Raw genomic sequence first — 22,003 nt, 5'->3', positions numbered from 1 at the left:
AATTAGACCATGTACTGAAGAGAACATGTTACTGCGTTGTGCTGTTCAGTGCTGAAGAGGGTTGAGACAGAGCAGGTAGCTCTGTGTCTGTGTGTAATTGCATGAGCAGCACGGGAGCAGTGCCCAGGGCCTGGAGAAGCAAACGGGTTCCCGGTGCTGAGGACAAGGTGTCCAGAGCTCGGGATTGTCCGGCCAAGCTCTTCTGGCTCCTTGTGCTTCGAGACCTAGCCGGGAGCCCTGCAGAGCCCTGGGTGCAGCTTCCTAACTTCCCCCCTCTTCCTCTGCCTCCTCCCTGCCTCCAGGGTAAAGGCGCTCCCTGGCATTGCACTGGCTGTGCCTCCCTCCTAGACCAGTGAAGGGATCGTTTCCCAGCCAAGGTGGCTCTCCCATGGAGACAGGAAAATGGGCAAACTCCTGCTGCCCCAGCATCAGGCAGGTGCAGTGTGTCCTTGCCTGTCAGTCCCTGCCCTGCTTCCCAGAGATGCCACTGATTGTTCCACAAGTCATGGATCTGCATTTCCAGGAGCATGTTTACAAAGACACGAAAGAGAAAAATTGACAAGAATTGTTTGTGCTTCTCTTCCTAATTTTTTCCAATGTATTTTCTAGTAGGAAAGCATGGACCAAACTGGCAAAGTTCCTATAATGTAGGAAAAGCATCCTCCTGTATTTGACTTGAGTGGAGGACAGTTGCAAGCTCTCCTGTCAAATGTACACAGAAAATTCTCAGTGAATTTTCTGTCTTTCTGCTGAGTCAGTATAAAAGATGACGCTTCTCAGAAGCTTAATACTAATTTTTCCATTTATATGGAAAGTCAAAGTTGTTAGTTCATATGATGGCAGGATAACGGAGGCAGCTGTGGTGGTGTCCAGGTTTATCTCCTGTACCCAATGGTGATCAGCAGCAGCATCAAATCAGGTTCATCTTAGTTTTCTGCAGACAGGTCTTGATGAAAACATCAGTTCACCTAGAGCAGGGTTTGAATCCCTGTAGTGCAGCTGACTCCGCACGGGCTCTCTGGGCCACCGCCTGCCAGGGGCAGGAGCAGAAATTTCCCTTGGCCGGGGCCGGAGCCCTAGTGTGGCAGTGCCTGAACAGCACCTCCCTGCCTACAGTGCCACCCTGGATGGCTGCCCCAGGGCCTGGCATTTGACCCTGCACTTGCTGCAGGAGTCCCGGCCCTGCTTCCACCCTGAGCAAACGCTCGGACCATTTTAGAAGCTCGGTGCCCAAGGGGGCCGCCACAAGTGGTTGCCAGGGACCTGGGGCCATGACTGCCCTGATTTTGGGTACACGGTGCTGATGTCAGAGTGGCCATTGTGACCTGTGCCACCAAGGCCACAAAAGGGAACGCGAGGCTCAAGCCGAGTGTCAGTGCGACCTGACAACGGGAGGAGAAGGTAGGGCGGGGATGTGGCTGCGCAGGGACCAGAGGGGCCCCACACCTCGGGGCTCTGGGCCTGTGCTGCAGGCTCACCTGCCTCTCCCTTCCCAAAATCACAGAATCAGCAGAGGAACAGCCAGAGGACACTGCAGTGTTACTCAAGGCGACGACGGGAGGAGAAACAGACAGGAGCAGGGCTCACGCAGGGCTGAGCAGGGAGTAGAGCCTCGTGGTTCTGGGCCTGTTCTGCAAACTCCCCCCCCCCCCTCCTTCTTTCTCCCATAGACAGAGAGGAACAGCACCTCGAAGTGACCACGTCCTTCGAGGAGATAGACTCAGCGTAGACAGCCGCCATGTCTGACAGAAAGCAGGAGGGTCCTGGTGCTAGGGAGCCAGGTGAAGGCAAAGCAGCTCTCTGATAGCTTGGCCCAGGGGCTCTTGTGGTAGCAGGCAGCGTGGGGATCAGAACAGAGGCAGGAGGAGGCAGGAGCTGCTCGGCCATGCCAGGGCTGGGAGCCTCCTTCCTGCCCAAGTGGGGCCCAGCTGGGCCAGGGGGAAGCTCCTGGGACAGCCGTGCCCGCAATGGCCCCTGCTCTGCAAGGCCTCCAGCGCTGCCCATCAGCCAGGCAGGGACAGAGCAGCCTTGGGGCCGATGCTGCTGCAGGCTCAGAGCCCCGCACAGCTGCTCATGCCCGGTGCCATTGGCTCTGTCCCCTGCAGCCTGCATGCTGTGTCGCCGTGCTGAGGCTTACCCGGACATATGCGGTGACAAACTGCAGAAGGGTGGGCTCTGTGCCCACGTGTTCTGCATGGTGAGTGGCTCCGGGCGCTCCCTCCACCTTTGCAATGGGCAGCTCCTCCCGTCCCCTCCTCATCAGCTTCTCCCCTTGGCTGCAGTTCTTTGCCACTCTACTATTTCGGCAAGAGACGGACCGCGGGGGACTCATGGACTTTCTCCCTCGAGATCTCCTAATTGCAGTGCGGCGGGCGGCACAGAAGGTGAGAGCCTGACAAGAGCAGGGAGATTTGTGCCTGGCGAGGTTTGCCAGAGCTTAGCCCAGACTGCAGGAAAGAAAGGCCGGCCCAACAGTCGGGACAAAGTCTGGCTCCCAGCAGCTCTGGCACAGAGGCCCTGGCACAGCAGCCTCCCTCCTCCAGCTGGCGGCTCTGTGGGCTGGGAGCCGGCAGCGGCCACGTCCTGCGCCCTGCCCTTAGCCCTGGGGCTGCCTGGGGAGGCCTCGAGGCTGCTGCTGCTGCTGCTGATGCAGCTGCTTGGCTCTTTCCAGCGCTGCTGCGTCTGCGGCCAGAGCGGGGCAACCATCATGTGCTGCAGGGAGAACTGTGACAGATGGTTCCACTTGCCCTGTACCAAGGAGGGCGGCTGTGTCAATCTATACGTTACTCCGTTCAGGTACCTCATCTCTCTTTATGGCCACCCCTGGGGAATGATCCGGCATTTCTCACTTTCCCCATCCCTTTGCCCCCAGCTCTTTCTGCCCTGAGCACCGTCCAGAGCAGGAGGTGGATGCGACTCCTGAGCCGGACACCGTTTGCCCCATCTGCATGGAACCTGTGGAGGACAGAAAGACCTTCACAACATTGGTGTGCCCAGCGTGCAAAAAGGCCTGGTTCCACAGGGACTGCATCCAGGTAGGAGCCCTCCCCTGAGCCCTGGGGCACAGCAGGTGCTCAGCAGCAGCAGCAGCAGCAGCAGGGCCTCGCTCACCCTGCCTGTGTTTGCCCTGCAGGGACAGGCCTTGCGCGCTGGTGCTTTCTATTTCCAGTGCCCCCTGTGCAGAGACAGTGGGGAATTCCCTGTTGAAATGTTCATCTTGGGGATCCGAGTCCCCTTCAGGTTGGTGTCCTTCTGCCTGGCCCACCAGCCAGGAGGGTGCAAGTGCTGTGCTGTGCCAGGCCCTGCCCCAGGAGCCCTGGCCCTGCCCTGTCCTGTGAGTCTGGGCTTCAGCTTCACCCCCAACTTGGAAAAGCGCTGGAGAAAGAGCTGGGACACCCTGGACCTCTGTGAGGGAGAGCAGCAGAAATTCATCATCTCTTCCTTTCTCCATCAGACAGCCAACGTGGGAGGACAACGATGCCTTCGCAGATCTAGGAGTGAGGCACGGCCAATGCAATGCCAGGGATTGCCTTTACCCTGGGGGCAGGGAGGAGGCAGAGGAACAGGGGTAAGTTGGGAAGCTGCACCTGGGGCTCTGCAGGGAACCTGTGTCTCGACAAGGGCTCAAAGCAGGAAGAAGCAGAAGCGCTTGGCTAGACAACCACGTGCTGGTACACTTTGTGTTCTCAGTGCTATGAGCTTGTTTGCCTCCCCAGGCCCTGGCAATTGCTCCTGTGCTCCTCCCGTGCTGCTGAGGGCACCCACAGGCGCTGCTCTGGCCTGAGGAACAGCACACAGAGATGGGAGTGTGACAGCTGTGCTGGGCTCGGAACATGTATGAGTCAAAGTCCCCGGTGTCCCTGGGCTGGGGGCAGTGCCCAGGCCGGGCTTGGCAGAGCGCAGCATCCACTGCTGGAGGGCTGGAGGCACTGCTCTGGCCTGGCCTGGCCGGGGCCTGGGGGATCTTTGACATTCCTGCTTGCCCTTACAGCCTCCAGGGATGAGACAGAGCTCAATGGCCCCAGGCCGGCCAGACAGTCAGGACTACAATCTGCTCGTGGCTGGTCAGAATCTGAGGCCATCAGCCCCAGCTCCCACAGCCCTGTGCCATTGGTGCTGGTTTCCCCACCTCCATCTCCAGAGACGGGCAGCCACAGCAGGCCCCAACACACAGCATGGCAGCAGGCGCTGCCATCTTCCTCACTGGACACCAGCAGCATCAGCAGATCAAGGGCAACACGCAGCACGTCCCCTGACCCTGAGGACAGGGTCCATTCCAGACGTGCTGGGCCCAGCCGCAGGCGAAGCTCCTCTCGCCGGCAAAGTCGCGCCCAGAGTCCACCTGTCCGGTCCAGGAGTCGCCGTGACAGGAACAGTAGGACAGGGCCAAGGGCTGAGAGGCCCAAGCAAAGGGAGACACCATCACGGACATCCCCCAGACGCAGGTGCTCCCGCCAGCAAGGTCGTGCCCAGAGTCCACCTGTCCGCTCCAGGAGTTGCCATGACAGGAGCAGTGGGACAGGGCCAAGGGCTGAGAGGCCCAGGCGAAGGGAGACATGGTCAGGGCCATCCCCCAGACGCAGGTGCTCCCGCCAGCAAGGTCGTGCCCAGAGTCCACCTGTCTGCTCCAGGAGTTGCCATGACAGGAGCAGTGGGACAGGGCCAAGGGCTGAGAGGCCCAGGCGAAGGGAGACATGGTCAGGGCCATCCCCCAGACGCAGGTGCTCCCGCCAGCAAGGCTGGGCCCGGAGTCCACCTGTCCGCTCCAGGAGCTGCTGTGACAGGAGCAGTGGGACAGGGACAAGGGCTGAGAGGCCCAGGCGAAGGGAGACATGGTCAGGGCCATCCCCCAGACGCAGGTGCTCCCACCAGCAAGGTCGTGCCCAGAGTCCACCTGTCCGCTCCAGGAGTCGCCGCGGCAGTAGCAGTGGCACAGGGACAAGGGCTGAGAGGCCCAGGCGAAGGGAGACATGGTCAGGGCCATCCCCCAGACGCAGGCGCTCCCGCCAGCAAGGCTGGGCCCAGAGTCCACCTGTCCGCTCCAGGAGTCGCCGCGGCAGCAGCAGTGGCACAGGGACAAGGGCTGAGAGGCCCAGGCGAAGGGAGACATGGTCAGGGCCATTCCCCAGACGCAGCCGCTCCCGCCAGCAGCGCCGGGCCTCGACTCAAACTGTGCGGTCCAGGAGTCGCCAGGACAGGAGCAGGACGACAGCAGCGAGTGCTGAGAGGCCCAGGCGTAGGGGGACATGGTCGGGGACATCCCGCAGGAGCAGCCGCTCCCACCAGCGACGTCGGACCTCAACTGGGACCTCCAACAGCAGCACGTAGCGCCGTCATCTTTTCCTTCTAGGCTGTGTGTTCCTTGCCAGAAGTGAAGGTGAGAACGGTCAGTGCAGGGACCCTGAGATGTGCAGCTCTGTGGGCAAACCCTATTAGCTCTTGATGTTTCTACTGGCAGGAAGAAGTCTGGGCTAAATACCTTGATTTCTGTGTAACTGTGTATTCAGTGAAAAGTCACTTAAGGATGTGGCTAATTAAAAAGGACTCTTGTTCCTGCCTTTAGACTTCAACCTCAGGTGTTTCCCCACTGCTTACCCTTGATAATGAACCACTCCTTAATGGGCTTGGATATGCTTAGGGAGACATTCAGAGCAAGGTGGCTCTTAGGGAAGCTGTGTCCGAAAAGGACGTGTGCTGTGTTGCTATCCTTGAACAATCTCATTTCAGTAAAGCCAAAAAAAGAAGAAAGAGATGAGACACTGCCTCACTGTCTAAAGACAACTCCTACACCATTGCTGCGGATTTGAAAGAGGCCTTTCAAAGAACAAACCAGAATAGACGGTATTTCCTCCGTCTATTCTGGTTTATTCTTTGAAAGACCTTCAAAGAGCAAACCAGACTGAGGAAATACCCTGGGACAAAGAGGATGCACAGGACTCTGCCCCAGATGACCATTTGGGACCTTTGCCTGAGGATGATGCAGCTCAGGAGACGAGTTACTTCAAGTTTTCTTTCTTTGGAGGCACAGAGGAGTTGGGCATCAAAGAAGGTAACAGCAGAACCCTTCTAACAGTGCCATTGCTAAGGAAGAGCTTCTGGCAGGCACTGTAGGGCAATATGGTGTAAAAAAGGTCAGGATGCAGGGGATTTTCAGCAACAGAAGTCAGTAATTAGGCAGAAGCATTTTGATCTTCATTTCTGCTTGCTAGGGTTGTGGTAGATTATTGAGAGGTGCCTCATGCTTGCATCTCAGGAATTCTGAAAGGCATGCTTTGAGAAGGCATTGGGGGTTTTTGCTGAGTGGTGAAAAAGCTTGTTCTCATGCCCTGAATTCCTCAAACAGGGAAAAAGGTGACACACCAGTCATATCAAGTTTCATAGGAACTCACAAGGCTTTTAAGGAAATGTGCGTTAATGTAGAGGGAGGAGCAAAGTCCGAGAGCTGGCCCCAAGATCCATGAACATTCTGTTTGTTACTGAATTCTACTCTTGGACCTTTAGAAAAAGGAAATGGAATGACACATGATCATTGGGGTGTCCTAACCTTAGATAAAACGAGGCCGTCTGAAATGAAGATGAAACAACATTAACTCAAGTCCCAGTCATGTAGGAGAGAAAAGAAACCCCGTGAAGTTACCCAAAATATTAAAAAACCCAACGCAACAGCACAAAGCAATGAGCCCCCCAGACTTGCGCTGAACTGAAAAGGTATTCAGTGTCTTCTGAATGCAATGAGAAATGTTTAAGAATACATAAGGGCTCCCTGGAACAAAGTGGAAAATACAAAGTGGAGCAGAAATGTAGCTTAGAAAATCTGGCAGGGTCAGATTCTGTCCTTCCTAAATCTCTCTTCTCCACTGTAAGTATTTCACGTGAAAGGAGGAATTCTTCCTGATGATTAGAGGAATAATCTGGTTTTGGCTTTTTTTCTCTATTGGTGCTGTCATTGCAGAGCCTCACGCGCTTGGGACAATAAAGCCAGTAAAAGCCACATGGCAAGAGGATCCACATTTCCAGGACTGCAGTTCTGAGGGTGACGATGAGCCTGAGATGTCAGAAATTGAACAGGACCAAGAAATGCAAGTTGCATTTCTCTTTGTTGTCTACTTGGCTGTAGTAGTTGGATGCTGTGGGAATATTAATAGCAGCACTCAGGGAATGGGAAACTGACATTGCACACCTCTGAGCAATGAAAGTCATCTTAGAAAACCGTTTGTGCTGCACAGAGTCAAAACTCCCAGCAACCCATTGGATGTGAATGTGAATATGGAAAGAAAGAGCAGAGCACAGGAAATTAACTGGGTCATTTTGGTTTGACCAACTCCAAACTGAGTTTGGCCAAAAGCCAAAGACACAGTCAGTTTTCTCTTTAAAAGAGGATTTGGAAAATAAAAAGATTTATTTGGTTTCTAGGGAATAAAGCTTTTCAATGTATGGCATTTCTCTGAAGCACTACAGGATTAACTTGTGTTCATGAAATTTGATAGTACAATTTAGGATGCTCAAATCCCTTTGTCCTTTTCTAGGTTTCTTTCTTTACCATGCACAGGAAGTGCTAGAGTTTTTTTTTTTTATTCTCCAAAGATGATGAACGCCTAAGAGGTATGATAGAATTTCTTTACGCTCTTTTATATTTTTTTTCCTTTTAAACCCTTCCTGTAATTCAGTGAGGAGGGAAAAATGCTGCCTAGTTATCAAAGTTTTCTAGTCAAAATTTGCCACCCTCACTTGTGATCCAAGTTGTGGTAGAATCCCTTGAGAAAGTCCTGGCAAAATAAAGGTCAACCAGATTTTCTGGCTTTCTTTTCTTTCAGACAATTACCGAATAGGAATCTGGACTTTTAGAGTTTACCAAAATCTTAGTCACTTGACAGCTTATGTAGACATTTCAGATCCTTTCGGGTATTTAAATCATCTTTATCTTTTTCCTCTCTTTCTGGTGTTACCATTAGAAATGAGGAGTGTTCTTGTCAGCCACATATGTCCCCGTGGTTCTTTGTTCTAATGAATCTGGGGTTTCGCTTCTGAATCCAGTGAATTTTGTATTTAGAAACAAAGAAAACAACATCCAAAGGAAACATGCACAGTCCCCAAAACCTGCACAGGCCACCAAAACAATTGCTGGCTAGATTTTGTAGAATAGAGTCTTAAGCTTAAAGGATGTGCCTTCCATGAGACTGATTCCATAACTCTGCTGAAATGCACTGCTGTGTTCACACAGTTACCAGCCTGCAATCTTCCAGGCAGCCTGATTTACAGGGTGTGTTGAAATGGAGAGCTCAGGCCTCAGCAGGCCTCAGTTCTGGGGGAAGATGTGGGGTGCTGGTGCTGAGCTTCTAATGCAACAGCTGCAATTTCACTGCAATTCAGATTGCAGCATGTTGAGGAAAAGTGCTGCTGCCTTTGATTGTTCTTAGCACACCAGGCTGCAGTAGGGAACATTTCTGCTGGAGCCAAGGCGTGGTGGGGGCAGGAGAACAGGAAGGATGTGAAGAATTGATTTCTGATTTTAGTGCTGTGGTGGTCAAGATTGTTAGAAGTAGCAGCACATTCACAAGTGTTTAAGGCTATTAATTGGATGTTTCTTTTGTGCAGAGGGTCCAAGTTATTTTGTAGATTAGTAGAAGTCAGTGAAGAAAAAGAGGGTTAGGAAGACAGACGTAGATTATTGCTTGAGGTAAGTATGGAACATCTGTTCCCTGGTAAGTCTAGGTGAAAACTGAGCATGGGGAGGGATTGCAGGTATGAATGTGCATGTAAAATTAAGTCAGGACCTCGAGAAGAGCTTTAAATTTGTGATGAACAGGGAAGAGAAGTTTTTTAGTGTAGCGGTGTGTATAACATCCTGTTGTGTGGTCCAGTCAGGTAAACCACTACATCTTTGTGTGTTACAGGAGCAGCTACTTAAGTGTATGTAAGGATAGTGAATGTAGAGACTTCTCCTCATAGTGGATTCAAGAACTTCTCTTTAGAATTTGTTAGATTTTCATTATTTTCTGGAACGCCAAAGGAAGCATTAGGATACCCTATAGGAAGTGCAAGCAAACCAATAAAGTTTTTACTGATTAGAAGCGAATCACGTTTGTTCCTTGAAGGAGTTGCCAAACAAGGTTACTTTCAAAATGCTTTCAAAGGTCTAACAGGGATCAATATCAGCAAACCCTGTTAGGTCGTGTTTGGGAGCTGGGGCTGAGGCTCTCGTGCCCTGGGGAGCCATGGGAAGGCTCCAGGCCTGAGTGTGCGGCCAGGCCGGGGCCATTGAGCTGCAGCCCATCCCTGGTGGATGCAAGGGCAAGCAGGAATGCCAAGGGACCCCAGGGCCGGGCCAGGCCAGGCCAGAGCAGTGCCCCCAGCCCTCCAGGAGCGGACGGGCTCTGCCAAGCCCAGCCTGGGCACTGCCCCCAGCCCAGGGACAGGTGGGTGCTTTGCCCAAGGGCTGGGCCCAGAGCAGCAGAGCTGTCACAGCCCCAGCTGGTTCTGGTCTGCGTGCGGCCCAAGCAGGGCCCGTGGGTGCCCTGGGCAGTGCAGGAGCAGCACAGGAGCAGTTGCCAGGGCCAGGGGAGGCACAGGGCTCAGCCTCTGCACGGTGACACAGCATGCAGGCTGCAGGGGACAGAGCCAATGGCACCGGGCATGAGCAGCTGTGCGGGGCTCTGAGCCTGCAGCAGCATCGGCCCCAAGGCTGCTCTGTCCCTGCCTGGCTGATGGGCAGCGCTGGAGGCCTTGCAGAGCAGGGGCCATTGCGGGCACGGCTGTCCCTGGAGCTGCCCCCTGGCCCAGCTGGGCCCCACTTGGGCAGGAAGGAGGCTCCCAGCCCTGGCATGGCCGAGCAGCTCCTGCCTCCCCCTGCCTCTGTTCTGATCCCCACGCTGCCTGCTGCCACAAGAGCCCCTGGGCCAGGCTGTCACAGGGCTGCTTTGCCCTCACTTGGCTCCCTGGCACCAGCGCCGTCCTGCTTGCTGCCAGACATCGCAACTGTAAGCAGATAGTCCCTTTCCAGGAATGACGCAGTCACCTCCAGGTGCTGATCCTCTCTTTCTGTGGGATAAACAAGAGCTTGGGGCGCTGCCATGGCAGGGCTTCCCTCAGCTGTCGGCACTTCCAGCCCGGCTCTGCCAGGGGCTCTGGCAGTGCCACGGCGCACGGCAGCTCTGGCATGGCAGCTCTGCACTGCAGCCTCGGCCAGCAGCCAGATCTGCGGGCTGGGACTCCGCAGCGGCCGCACGCTTCTCCCAGAGCCCGAGCAGCGGCGACTCGCTCCCAACACCGAGCCGGGAAGGCGCCGAGGCCCAGCACGGGCTCGGCTCTCGGCACGAACCGCCCCGCCCCTCACACCCGCCCGCCCTTTCCCGCCCTCTGGCCCCGCCGCGCGGCGCCCGCGCTGTCGAGGCGACTCTTGCCCACAAGGAGGCGCCCTGAGCCCTGCAATGGCGCCGCGAACCTTCTGGCGCTCTGGAAGGCGCGGGCCTGGACCTGTTGCAAGCTGGGCCCTACGTCCCATTTCCTGAAGAAAACATATCCTGTCATGCCTGGGCTGTCCGCACTTCCAAGCCTGATCAACAGGAAGAGACATTTAACCTGTGACACACATAGCAGCCTACAAGCTCGAAGTGATGGCCAGGTATTAGAAAAGCAAAGTAGTTGTTGCTAGAATTGTCTTTAAGACTCAGGGCTGGGCCCGTTTCACTGATCTCAGACCCAGAGGGAGGTTGACAAAGCTTGGGAAGAAGGATGCCCATTGATAGTGGACACAAAGGATGCAGAATTTAGGGGCCATAAGGACATCTGCTAGAACTGCCAAGTTAAGGAAAACAGTCCTAAAGTTGTCTCAGCAAATATGCTGAGCTGAGCACCAGCTGGGTAAAAAAGAGTGTGATGTTTGCAGGCAATGGGACTTTGGCACCCAAATTATCCTGGGCCTGGCCATGGGATGGTTCTGGTCACCAGAACACATGAAAAGACAGCATAATGCAAGCACTGGGCATTGTGCTTCATAGAACCCAGACAAAAAAGCTGGGAAGACTCTGCTGGATTCTTGTGTGGTATCTACCCCTTCTGTTCCTTCTTCTTCTCAAAATATATTGTAAGCCTGATTAAAAAAACTTACTTAGAGCCATGGTCAGTGCCATATTCTGAAAACTTACAGCTGACTTACAGGTTTAGTATCTCACAGAGCAGGTTTGAGGCCCTGGAATTGCAGGGACAGACAAGTGATGAAGTGGGCAAAAGTCCTTCTGGAATAGAGGAGCACCTAGGGCAGGTCAGGCAACACCATGCATGGTGACCACCTCTGTTCCAAGGAAAGGCAGGGTCCCTTCAGGCCTTCCTAAAAGCACCTCAAGGGAAGGTTTCCATCTCCCCTGCCCTCTTTCCTTGACTTTAGCTGAATCTTTCTCTCACTGAAAGACAGGAAGCTCAAGTGTGTTAGGAGAATACTGTGAGCATTGGCAGCGGTGAACAGTCAGTGTGAAAAACATCAATCACTTGTTTTTAAAATGTTAAAAAGTTTCATAGTAATAAAATAGTTATAAAAATAGTAACACAATTAGAGTAATAACAATTTGGATAAATTGAATTAAGACAATATGAGACAATAAAAACAAAGAGTTACGGATGTCCGGGTACCTTTTTCTGGGCATCAGGAGCCTGAAAAAGGACACCCATTAACAAAGGATTAACCCTTAAGAACAATAGCCTGTTGCATATTCATATACTTCATACATGATGCATAAATTCCATTCAAATACAGGATTCTGTCTGGTCATTGTCAACTTCTTTCCTTCTAATCCTAACAGTGCCTCCAAGGTGAGAAGAAGTTCATTTTTTCTGATAAGAAGGCAAGAAATTCCCTTTCTCTGAAAGATTTAGATGTCCTGTGGCTGCTATCTCGCTGCAAGCCCTTTCTGTTAAACAAAGCATCTTACATAGCATAGTTTCTATTTTTATAACCTAAAACTATATTTAACACAGTGCTTAAGAAAATTAATACAGCATTGCTTTCTCACACAACACATATAATATTCATTTTAATATTTGCGAAAAGCCAATCATAAAATACATGCATTTTTCACAATCCCCACTCTTACTCTTTGTAAATCATTTGGCTTGAGCAATATTTTTTTTCTACTTATATCTTCTGGACTATGCTGGTAAAATAAAACACGGGATTACACAAGAAAGAAATATAAAAACAGTTGTAACACAAATGAAATATCTTAATTTCTTCTAATACATTACCCCACCAGCTAGATTTTAACATTGTTTTCTAATTTTTGGACTGGTACCTGGGTTGCTATATGCGTATATATTTTTCTTTTTGATTTCTTTTGCTTTTGCTAGAATGACTTTTCTGTGGTCATCAATTTTCAACGATCTGATATATTGAACTTTCCACAAACACCCCCTTCTTTGGCCAATAAACAGTCTAAAGCGAACCTTTCTGATACCCTACAGTTTTTGTTTGGCTTAGCTGACTTAATGTTAACTCTAATGCCTGGGCAGCCTTATTTGCTATCATTTCTATAACTGCTTGGAGTCTTGTAATACAATTCAACAGATAATTTGGAGTCAATACAGAGTTAGATTGCTGTGCTGGTTTTACCTTTTCCTTTATTATTTGGGGTTTTTTTTCCAAATCTTGAACCGCATCTTCAAGATTAAATTTAAAACAAATCCATCTCTCTCCTTTTGGACATTCAGTTCTAAATCTATTGCCACTTTTTCTTAAGTTTCTTGTAATCTAATAATTTACTCTGTTTTGCCTACAAGTTCTTAATTTGGCTGGGTTATAACAGTGGCTGTTGACATAGGTGTGTGTAATAAAGGAGGAACTTTGGTTTCTTTCTATGTGATGCTTTCTGTAGCATTTGTGACACAATCCTGCTGGTATCCCGAAAGGGAAAAGACAACAAGTGAGTGCCAGCAACAGGAATAACAGAGGTCCAGTATGGCTTATACTCCCACCTCCCATGCCTGTGAGGTTGCAACCCACAGCAGGTTTATTTGATCTTCTTGGTGGTGAAATACAGAGGCCAATCTGGTCTTGCCCTCTATTTTCTTGTCACTTTCTCTTAACTAATTGCTAGGCAAATTGTTTTTGACACTCTTTAACTGTGGTCTCTGACTGTTCCTCAGGTATCATTTAACAGGCACTAATAATTCCCATCCACAAAACCAAGTCAGTACTTTAACACTTTTTGCAATAAGAGCATAAATTTTGCGAATCACAACACTAATTACTCTTACAATTTAAGCATTTACTTATAACCCACCTAGCATGTCCAGTATTGGAATGAATCAAGTAAAGTTTACTAATGGAAATAGTAATTCCCCTTCTCCCTTGTACAATTCTAGGGCTAAGGTCAGAATACAAAAACGTTCTTGATCTTTCTATCTGAGGTATTCCTCCCCCAAGGAGATGTTTTATTCAGGCAGTGCTCAAATCCAGTGATATAAGCATTATCTTATTTCTTAATTCAGTGTTATTCTTTGTACATTTCTTGGATCATTTGGGTTTTCTCAAACCATTACCACTCAGTCCCCATTGGAAAGTCAGTTCAGTATCACCCGGTTTAAATATGATAGTCCGTTCCTCAAGTTTCTTCACAAGTCCTTTGATTCTGCTGGCAGGAATTCACTCTCTTTCCGTGATTTTGATTGTTGCTTCAGTAGTACCTGGAAAGGACTTCTTAATAGCATAGATAATAAAAGAAAGATAATACTGCATTAACTTTTACGATTCGCTTTCCTTCTAAACTTTCTGGGTTTAGCTAAAAGCTTTCTCTACAGCAGCCTCTTCTTCAGGAAAAAAGCCTTCTCGTTAACGGCAAACAAAACACACAAAAGAAAAAAAAAAAAAAAAACAAAAAACCTCTTACTTAAGAAAAACAAACCGCATTGTGAGGTTTGGAGAGTCAGCAATCTCTGTTTTGATTTTATCTTTTAGTGCTAGTCCCCTCTGCCCCTCTTTTCACAGCCCTGCTGTCAGTGCTGTTCTTGGCCCTTCCCCCGGTGCGGCCCCTTGGCTGCAGGGCCGGGGCAGGGGAGAGCAGCCCCGGGCATGGGGACCCTGGGGGCTGCCCTGGGTCTCTTTTGCCCTCTCCCTCTCCCTCTCTCTCTCTCTCTCTCCCCTTCTCTCTCTCGGCCTACTTCCAGGCTGACGCTGCCATCCTGGGCTCGGCGCCCCGACAGTCTGGGAGCCCCCCGGCAGCTCTGCCCCGGAGCCAGCCCGCTCCTGGCCGCAAACCTGTGTCCTCTGCTGCCAGCCCCGCCCGGGGCACCTCCATGGATCGGTCCGTGCCGCAGCCCCCGAGACCCCGCCGATCGCAGGGAGCGCTCAGACACCTCCCAGCCTTGACAACCCCAAACCTGGCGTGCCCAGGTGCTCCTGACATTCTTTCTCTTTCTCTCGTCAACTTATCCTCTTTTCTCTTCAAGGAGGGCCCGTTCTGCTAAGGCTTTTCCGGACCCCAGTGTGGCATTGAATAACCTCTTAACAACCATGTGTTAAGATACTTCTCTGCCTTTCATGCAAAAAACTTGCATTCACACTTCTGCTCTCTTCTAGCACCAAGATGTCATCACTTCACATTCTAACATCTCAGAGTTTCCTAACTACTTCTCTACTTCAACTTCTCTCTTTCTCCTCTCTCAGTTGTAACCCTTATGGGGTCGATATTTATTCTTCCCCTATTTCTTTCTCCAGCCCAAACTTCTTTGTTGATTTTTTTTTCTTCATCCTCTTGGCTTAATTTCAAAACTCTAGCTGTCATTTTCTTATTTTCTGATATAACTCTTACTCTTAATTGCACTTGTAAGACTCTTCCCAATAAATTGCTACCTGCCCCTGGGACCAATAACACATCTCCCACCTAAATTTTAGTTTCTTCCCTCAATTACCACATCTTTAATGACCAGAAATGTAAAACTTCCTCTTTTTGCCCCTGTTACTTTCACTATATGTTTGCTCACACTATAACCTTTTGGAACGTTTAACAGGCAGGTTTTCTCTGCCCCTGTGTCTATAACAAATTCCAATTCTTCTTCTTGGGGACCCACTTTTAAAGTTATCACAGGCTCCTGATGGTATTTGTTCCCCCCCAAAAAAATTAAAGCCTATGACTTTTTTTTTTTTTTTTAATGGGCCCATTTCTTTAAAGATTTTCAGATCTTCTGCTTACTTAGGACCATTTTCCTTTTTCTCTAAAGTTTGTTTATCTATTTAGTTGGAGTTTTTTCTTTCCCCTCTAAAAGCTGTCTCTCAAAAATCTTTTGTTTTCACATTTCGCCTTTGATATGCTGTCTCATTTATTCTCTTGGTTATGTAATTACAATAACTGTTCATGTGTTTACTCCCCTCCTCATTATTTTAACCCCATTCAGGAGGTACAGTTGGCATTTTGTCTTCTCTGGGGGTCCCTGCAGATTATCTTTTTCTTAAGCTTTTATTTCAGTTGCTCTGATTAATTGCTTTTCTTCCTGAGAAAAATATTATTTTCATTACCAACCACATCTGTTCTCAAGTATACATGTTTGGACCTAAAAGTTGGTCTAATTGTTCAGCTATGCCTATGGGATTCTCCAAATATCTCTTTTATTTATTTCTTAAAATTTCAGACCTCAGACAAAGTCAAAGAAGCATTTACAAACTCTGATCCATCACCCCCCTTTGAGAACCTCTCTTAATGGAAATAGACCAATCTCTTTATCCCATTCTTTTTGGATTTTTATCTTCTACAGCCTTTCTCACGTATTTTTAGGAAGAATCAGGAGAGGGCTTTCTTCTAACTGATTTTTTAGTGTTTCAATAAAGTGATTCCTTTAGAGAGTTTCCTTAAGCAGCCGGAGCTGTGGTTACCAAGGGAATGGAGCTCAGGGCAGGACGGGGAGGCTCGGCACAGCTCAGGGTCTGGGGGCTCCAGAGGCGGGGTCTGCAGCCGGGATGGACCGAGGGGATCGGCACAGCTCAGGGTCTGGGGGCTCCAGAGGCGGGGTCTGTGGCTGGGATCGCCCGAGGGGCTCGGCACAGCTCAGGGTCTGGGGGCTCCAGAGGCGGGGTCTGCAGCCGGGATGGCCCGAGGGGATCGGCACAGCTCAGGGTCTGGGGGCTCCAGAGGCGGGGTCTGCAGCCGGGATGGCCCGAGGGGATCGGCACAGCTCAGGGTCTGGGGGCTCCAGAGGCGGGGTCTGTGGCTGGGATGGCCCGAGGGGATCGGCACAGCTCAGGGTCTGGGGGCTCCAAAGGCGGGGTCTGTGGCTGGGATGGCCCGAGGGGATCGGCACAGCTCAGGGTCTGGGGGCTCCAGAGGCGGGGTCTGTGGCTGGGATCGCCCGAGGGGATCGGCACAGCTCAGGGTCTGGGGGCTCCAAAGGCGGGGTCTGTGGCTGGGATGGCCCGAGGGGATCGGCACAGCTCAGGGTCTGGGGGCTCCAAAGGCGGGGTCTGTGGCTGGGATCGCCCGAGGGGATCGGCACAGCTCAGGGTCTGGGGGCTCCAGAGGCGGGGTCTGTGGCTGGGATCGCCCGAGGGGCTGTTCCTGTGCAGACCGAGCTGGAGCGGGGATCGCCCTCACTCGGCTCACGGGGGCTGATCCGGCAGAGACAAAGCCGGGACTGACCCCGGCTGCAGCGGCGGGAGCCGACAGAGTCAGGGCAGCCGGGGATGGGACAGACGGGACCCCCTCGGTGCGATCAGCGCGGTAACCGCGGTGCACACGGCAGGACAGACCCCCACCCCCGGCAAGAACGCGGGCCAGGCGGCCGGACCGGGACAGACGGACCGGGACAGACGGACTGTGCCGGAGCCGGCACAGGGGCTGGGAGGGCTGGTGCGAACGAGTCGGGGAACGAACGGGAATGGATGAGGTAATTTGTTCTCAGCTCTATACTTTCCCCGTTTTGCTTTTTGGATGCTTTGAAATGGTCGACGAGCTAACTGACGACCTTCTCATATTGTTTTTCTCATCACACTTTTATTTATCTTTTGGCAAATTATACATGTTTCAGGTACTTGTTTTTTACTCTGAAGGTCTCAATGCACCCATAGTTCTTTTAAAAAAATGATCACACCTAGCCTGTGTATCCCACCGGGCTTTTTGATACACGTCCTCTGCTATTCCCTCGTAAGCGTTTTATTATCTAATTGTCTTCCATATCAAGATGTTTCTATTTCCCCGATTTATCTTGTTCGCCACAATCTTGTTTTAATCCCCCCCCTTTTTTTTTCTTCATTTGGAGTTAATATTAACTCTTTCAGCTCTATTTTCTGCTGCATCTTTAGCTTCTTGATCTGCCAGTTATTTATTTTATTTCTTCTTATTTCTAGGTCTTTACCTTTTGGTGTCCTTTAATATGTACTATTGCTATCTCTCTTAGGTAATTGTAATGCCTCTAAAACCTCGGAAATAAGTTTCTCATGTACTAATCTTTTTCTTCTTTAATTAAGCAATCTCCCTTTTAAAATTTTTCTTAAGGTATGTGCTACTCTAAAGGCATACCTTGAATCAATATATAACTCTTTTGTGTTAAATTTTCTAATGCTGTTTTTAAGTATATAATTCACAAGTTTGCATGTTTTTTCTCATCAACTTCTGCATACCCTGTATTTTGCAATGAGTTGTATTTCTGTTTGTTAACATAACTCCCAAAGTGCTGTCTTGGGGTATTTCTGTTGGTATTTTTTTTCTGCTTTTCTTTTCCTGTATCCACCTTACTGAATTTCTGTCTCATTTTTCAGTTTTCTATCTATTCGTCCCCTGCTTCTGTTTTTCACTTTTTACTAACAACTTAAATACCACTTTTCTTTCAACTACTTACACCCAAAAAAACCCCTTTTTCTCACACTGCTTTTCAATACAATCCAACTCCCTCCAAGGAGATACGGTAAGGCTTAAAATGCACAATCGACATTACCTATACTTTCATTCGTCTACATTCACTCACTTTTATTTCTCATTCACTTTCACACATTCCTTCACACTCTCAAGACACAAAGGGGATCCTTATTGCTAGAAAATCACAGGTCCTTGTGGCCCCCTCTTTCGCTTTGGGGTTTACCTCCAGGTCTCAGTGTCACCAGGCCCCCTAGAAGGGCCCTGACTCTGGCTGCCTCTGGTGCCCGTTCCCCTGTGAGGCTGTCTGCGTGTCTTTCACACTCTTCAGCTACGGCCCCTCACACGCCCAGGGAACGCTAGCTTGGTTCGCAGGTCACTCGCTCCTCTTGGGCCCAGAAGCCCCCACCCAGCCGGGAGCTGCAGCCTTGTGTGCAGGTCACTCGCTCTTTCCACACCTCCCCCTTCCCACCTGCCCAGGAAGCTGAGGCTGGCTCTGTGTGTGTGTCACTCTCACACACCACAAAACAACAATAAGGTACCTTTTACTTTCACATCGCCTATTACAAGTTTAGGTGTTACTGGCCAGTCCCGGTGCTATTGGATATCCCTCAACCCAGCTGTGTTATCCAACCCCAAATGCTCTTGGGCAATTTTTCCCTCAATCCTGTCGTGTTGTCCAACCCCAGATGCTCTCGGGTAATTTTCCTTCAATCCAGCTGTGTTGTTCAACCTCAGATGCTCTTGGGCATTTTCTGTCCCTCAACCCAGCGGTGTGGTACAACTACAGATGCTCTTTGGCATTTCATTTGTTCTGCTGTGTTGTCCAACCCTGGATGTTCTTGGGCATTTTTTTATCCCCCAATCTAGCTGTGTTGTCCCACCCTGAGTGTTCTCGGGCATATCCTCACTCGGACAGAATTCTGCTCAACCCTGCTCTTGGATGCTCTTGGAATATAAATCCCTCAACCCAGCAGGTTTTAGGAGCCCCTCCTGTCCTGTTTCCTAGTGGATTGGGCTAGGAAACCTTGCTCCCCACCACCGAGGGGTCCAACCCCTCCCTGAGACCCAGTCCCAGTCACCCCCGGGGATTCTTTCACTCTCTTATGAGTCGCTTTGTCTCTTTACTGGCCGCTTTTCCAGCGAAAAGTCGGAAACGCAGCGTGGGAGACTCCGCACTCACTTGGCAGGTCTGGGACAAACAGCCCGCCTCTCATTCACACACATTCATCCCCCCGTACCTGCCCCCCGAGAAATACTTACCAATCCTTTTTCCTTCCCGGGTTCTTCGTGCGCACTACTACTCTTAGGGGGCAAATTACAGCAGTTGTAGGGACCCTTTTCCCGTTCTCTTTGTTTTGTTGTCTCCTTTTGTCCACAGATCGTAACCTGCGTCTGTCGGTCACTTCAGGGGAAGCAGAGCGAGGCTGCCAAAGAGGGCAGGGCGCGCCTTCCCCACTCTGACTCTCCCAAAGCACCGGCAGCGAGGAGTTAGTAACCATCCTCTGCTACCAAATTGTGAAAAACGCCAATCACTTGTTTTTAAAATTTTTAAAGTTTAATAGTAATAAGATGGTTATATAGTAACACAATTAGAGTAATAACAATTTGGACAAATTGAATTAAGACAATATGAGACAATAAAAACAAAGAGTTATGGACGTCCAGGTACCTTTTTCTGGGCATCACGGGCCCAAAAAAGGACCCCTGGTAACAAAGGATTAACCCTTAAAAACAACAGCCCGTTGCATATTCATACACTTCATACATGATGCATAAATTCCATTCAAACACAGGATTCTGTCTGACCAGTGTCAACTTCTTCCCTCTAATCCTAATAGCACCTCCAAGGTGGGAAGAAGTTTGTTTCTTCTGATAAGAAGGCCATAAATTCTTTTTCTCTGAAAGATCTAGGTGTCCTGTGGCTTCAAGTTATCTCGCTGCAAGTCCTTTCTTTTAAACAAAGCATCTTACATAGCATAGTTCTATTTTAACAATTTTTATAACCTAAAACTATATTTAACACAGTACTTAAGAAAATTAATACAGCATTGCTTTCTAATACAACACATATAATATTCATTTTAATATTTGTGAAAAGCCAATCATAAAATACATGCATTTTTCACACTCCATTCCTGGACATCAGGGCTCTCTGCTCCCCTTTCCCCGGCCATCCCATGGCTCCCAGCCTCCAGACTGGCCATTGGCTTGACCCTGGGATGCCCTGGAATGCCTTGGTCCCCCATTCCTGCCTTTCCCAGTCCCCAGCCCCAGCTGTGTGCAAAACCAGAGACCCCCTGAACTGCTCGTTCTCGAACATCCCTGGTGTCCCCACCCTTGTCCCCCCTTTCTGGGAAACCCTGGACTCCCCTTTCCTGGGCTCAAGGACCCCCTGGAACTCCCTTCTACCTCTCCACATCCCTGCCCCTGTCTCCTGTCCCTCAGCTGTCCCCTGTCCCTCGGCTCTGTGGGGCCCAGGGTGGCAGCAGGAGCCAGGGCAGCCCTGGGGGAGAACAACCCTGAGCCCCAGCCGGGCCAGTTCCCCCAGTTCCCCCCAGGTCACTCCCAGCATGGGCCCTGTGGCTCCCAGTCACCCCCAGGATGGTCCCAGTCACTTCCAGTTACACTCAGTGTGATCCCAGTATCATCCCAGTCACTCCCAGTATGATCCCAGGTGTTCCCATTCCGCCCTACTATAGTTCCAGACACTCCCAGTATGGTTCCAGTCCTTCCCAGTATGATTCCAGGATGAACCCAGTCACTCTCAGTACAGTGCCATTTGCCCCCAGTATGGTCCCAGTCACTCCAAGTCACCCAGTAGGATTCCAGTCACGCCCAGTAGGATTCCAGTCAATCCCAGATACTCCCAGTATTATTCCAGTGACTTCCTTTATGGTTCTTTTGTGATTCCAGTCACTCCTGGTCTCTCCCAGTACATCCCAGTTGTCCCTAATGTGTTTCCACTCACTCCCAGTTGCTCCCAGTAGCTTCCGGTATGATTCCATTTGCTCACAGCCACTCCCAGTCACCTCCAGCATGATTCCTGTCATTTCCTGTATATCCCAGTTGCCCCAACATGGTCCCAATTGCCCTCAGCCTGCCCCTAGTCACTTCCAGTATGATTCCAGAAGGATCCCAGTCACCCTCAGTGTGGTGCCAGTTGCTCCCAGTATGATCCCATTGGTCCCCAGCATGTCCCCATTTCCTCCCAGTGTGATCCCAGTTGCCTCTAGCACAGACCCAGTCCCTCCCAGTATGATCCTACTCTGATGCCATGATGATCCCAGTTGCTCCCAGCTTGGTCCTAGCTGCTCCCAGTTGCTCCCAGTCTGATCCCAGTTGTTCCCAGTGGCCCCTGTGTTACGTTTGGGAATGGGAGGAAATGTAGGGAAGTGATGCAAAGTTTTTTGTGTATCTGACAGTCTGTTGAGCTGCTGAAAAGCTAGACACGCTTTTGTGAAACACACATGCTAAAGACCAAAAATTTCAGAAACTTTTCTTTTCTTTGTTGGTCGGCAGGGAGGTGCTGGGTTTCGGTTTGGGCTTCAGCTCTGTGTCTGGGCTGGGCTGGGCCGTCTTGCTGCAGGCTGGGCTTCTTTTCTATTTCCTGGGCTGCTTGCTGGCTTCTCTCTCCATGGGCTCTGGTTTGGCCGGGCTGGGCTTCAGCAGCTGCCGGGCAAGGAGACAGGGGAGGCTGCGGAGCTTTAGCCAGAGCAGGGCTGGCTGTGGCTGCGAAGATCTCGCTGTCAGGCTGCTGCTTCTTCTTCTTCTTAGCGTGGCTGAGACCAGAGACTTCTGTGGCTGGTGTAGAAAACTAAACACTAACTACAAAGCTGATCTGAACACAACTGAGCCACAGCTTTCTGTTAGTAGTTATTGGTGGGTTAGGTAGGCTTCAGGCGTGATGTTAACTTTTTCAGTGCTTCAGTCTTATTCTGAGTGAGAGAAAAGAACAACATGCACGTATATTAAAAACAAGATGAAGATATTAAAGGTAATAAAGAAGAAGGTAAGTAAGGCCCAGATGGGAGGGGGAGAAGATGCTTTGTTTTTAGAGCTGAAATCCTCTTGTAAGCTATAAAGAAAAGACTCTTTTCCCTTATAACACATAAAACTATAAGGAAATGAAAGTGTTTGAATTGATATTAGGTAAAGGCTTCTATGTTAAAGTA

The sequence above is a fragment of the Melospiza melodia genome, chromosome 7, assembly GCF_035770615.1.
Source record: "Melospiza melodia melodia isolate bMelMel2 chromosome 7, bMelMel2.pri, whole genome shotgun sequence".
NCBI classification, from domain to species: Eukaryota; Metazoa; Chordata; class Aves; order Passeriformes; family Passerellidae; genus Melospiza; species Melospiza melodia.
The sequence above is the reverse complement of the archived record's forward strand: the minus strand, read 5'-3'. Positions refer to the sequence as shown.